The sequence below is a fragment of the Physeter macrocephalus genome, chromosome 1 (assembly GCF_002837175.3).
Source record: "Physeter macrocephalus isolate SW-GA chromosome 1, ASM283717v5, whole genome shotgun sequence".
Lineage (NCBI taxonomy): Eukaryota > Metazoa > Chordata > Mammalia > Artiodactyla > Physeteridae > Physeter > Physeter macrocephalus.
In genome coordinates this window covers 65,674,275-65,677,359 of record NC_041214.2, presented here as the reverse complement: position 1 = coordinate 65,677,359, position 3,085 = coordinate 65,674,275, and the positions used below count along the sequence as shown (strand labels likewise).

Below are 3,085 nucleotides of genomic sequence, written 5' to 3'. Positions count from 1 at the left end.
TTTAACTGGGAGTCGGTCCTCTGTTTCTTCATTTTACTTATATTTCTCTTACTCTGTGAATTTAGGAGAAACATTTATCTACTGTGGTCTTGGAGGGCTATTTATATGTGGGATCATCCCTGTGTAGCTTGTGTGAGTTCAATATATTTGATGTGAGGGCTGTTTTTAGTATGGATGCCTGTCACCTCTTTCCTCAGTGTGTGCTGGTCATTATCCCCTTGATAGGGGGTGTGCAGATGCGGTGGCTGGTGCCCAGTCTTGGGGCTCTTGGCAGTGGCAGGCAGCTCAGGCATGCCCCTGGGACACGCTAAGCATGTGAACATGGCTTGCAACCACTCCTGGAGTCTGGGAGGGAGGTGGCAGGGGCCCGTGACCACTCCTGGCATCCAGGGGGGCAGTGTCAGTGGCCTGAGACTGCTCCCGGGGTTTCGGAGGGAGGTGGCAGGGGTCTGCCATTGCCCCTGGAGCCTGTGAAGCCAGTGTCCTCCTCTCTGTGAGTGCACACACAGGGAAAAAGGCTACAATCCAGGTCCTGCCACTCCCCTCGGGCACCCCCCCCCAAAACAGTGGCACCTGGCCTCTAAGGTGGCCCAGGCTTCCTCTATGTACACCCCCTCCTGAAGTCGCACTGAATTCCAGCCCCCTGCGTCTGTCTCCACACAGCCACCCACAGTCCTCTCCTTGGTTCTGATCTCCGAAGCCTGAGTTCCAGCACCCAGCCCCTGCCAGCACTGGCGGACACACGCATCAGCCTGGGGAGTGCAGGGTGGCGGCACTGACTGTGCAGTTCTCCCTCTGCTCCGGCTGCCACAACTGGCTTCTGTGCTTTCTTTTGAGGCTCTGAAGCTACCCCTCTGTCCTGGCTGATCTCCCTGCCAGGGAGAGGGGGCTTCCCAGGGTGCATGAACCTTTCCTCTTTCACAGCTTCCTCCCCGGGCTGCAGGTCCCATCCCGATTTCTCTCTCGCCTTTTTTTTTTTTCTTGTTTCCTACTCAGTTATGTGGAGATTTTCTTGCCCTTTCAGTAGTCTGAGGTCTTCTGCCAGAGTTCAGTAGGTATTCTGTGAGAAATGTTCCACATGTAGGTGTATTTTTGTTGTGTTTGTGAGAGGGTGTGAGCTTCACGTCCTACTATTCTGCCGTCTTGATCACTCCTGTATATAATAATTTAAACAAACCCGTTTTGCAATACGAGATAGGTCTTACATGTTTTATATCCTAGTTGGGAACCTTCCAGTCTCTGGTGTCAGAAACCCAAGTCCAAGTAGCTTAAACAAAAAGGGGCATAAGGAAAGCGGGGTAGAAGTCTCAGAGAACTTAAGGACAGAATAAATGAGGCCTTAACTAGGGATCTCCTATCACATCTTTGTCCCTCTTTTTTGCTTCTCTTTTCCTGCCAGCATGTTTTCTCTTACCGACCACTGGTTTACTCTACACCAAGAAAACCAGTTGCTCAAAATTTTCAAGGTTTTCATCTTGCAGTTCTGGCATTAGAGCAAGGCTAACTTGATTCTTAATCCCAAATGTTTAGGGATCCATTCCTAGAATAATGTCCTTAAGTCTGGGCAAGGGATTTTTTGAAAAACACAGCAACTTGTGGAGAACCAAGTGGACGGAGTTGGAGGTGGGACAGGATGCCCCTAGCTCACTGCCCAGAGGAGGCAGTGGCAGACAAATCAATAGAGACCCATTATTTTTTCCTTCTCTCCCACATGACTATTGCAAAACCAGAATCTATTATATCTTATCTCAGGCTGTGCAAAAATAACATTATTGAACCTTCAGGGTTCCGGCAAAAGCACCGTAACTTTAGAAAAGCTAATTCTTACTGTGAACATGGCGCTGCCAGTGGCGCGGAGCATGCAGGCTGTGGTCTGTAGGCTGCGGGCCATCTCTGTGCCCAGTGCGCCCCTGACCGCTGCGGCCCTGGGGACAGTGGGCGTGCGCCCTCTGGACTCGGCGCACCGGCCCCGCTCTGGTGTTGGTGCATAAATTCACAGACAAACATGAATGGGTACCAACAGAAAACAGTGTTGGAACAGTGGGAATCAGCAATTTTGCAGAGGAAGCTTTAGGAGTTGTTGTTTACTGTAGTCTGCCTGAAGTTGAGACAAAATTGAACAAACAAGAGAAATTTGGCACTTTGGAAAGTGTGAAAGCTAGTAGTGAACTCTATTCTCCTCTATCAGAAGTAACTGAAATTAATGAAGCTCTAGCAGAAAATCCAGGACTTGTCAACAAATCTTGTTATGAAGATGGTTGGCTGATAAAGATGACACTCAGTAACCCTTCAGAACTAGATGAACTAATGAGTGAAGGAGTGTATGAGAAATACATGCAATCTATTGAGGAGTGAAAATGGAACCCCTAAATAAACTAGTCTGAAACAACTTAATCTAGCATAGTTGTCTTAAATTAGTGGTGGATAGATTTTTAAAAAGCAATTTTTAGCAAAAGAAACTACTTGCAACAATGTTTCCTGAAGAAAATACCCCTTAACCTCCTAATGACTTCAGATAAACACTATGCATCTTTTCGACAACACCCTATGATTTTTAGGCTAGTCTCCAGTTATAATATTCAGAATTCCTGAAATTATCTGTGGTAAAACTAGTTATAAAAATTATGTAATTCAAGGATAAGATTGCTATCTTAAGCCTTCTATGATTTTGTAACTTGCTTACAGCCATCCCTGGATTTGGGTCAAAATACTCAACGATCTTCCCACTGGAAATAACTGGCAGTGGAGAAAAGTTTGTTAGTTGTGTAGTGTCCAATACAGAACATTACTATCTTAATTTTGCAGTATACTGTGTTTGCGGGTGCTATTTTCATACAGTGAAGCAACAGCCTTGCAGGAAAATAAGAAAGAGTTTAATAATAAAATATTCAACTTCTTAATTAAAACTTAATTTAGACTGAAAGTGAGGGAATGGAAAAAGATATTCCATGCAAATGTAAATCAGAAGAAAGCTGGAGTAGCAATTCTCATATCAGAAAAAATAGACTTTAAAATAAAAACTATTACAAGAGACAAAGAAGGACACCACATAATGATCAAGGGATCGATCCATGAAGAAGATATA

General features: G+C 45.2%; 1 pseudogene; it reads left to right on the top strand.

Annotated features, from left to right (window-relative positions):
- Nucleotides 1-1,835: 1,835 nt before the first annotated feature.
- On the top strand, nucleotides 1,836-2,355 carry LOC102978121 (glycine cleavage system H protein, mitochondrial-like; annotated as a pseudogene).
- The last annotated feature ends 730 nt before the right edge of the window (nucleotides 2,356-3,085 follow it).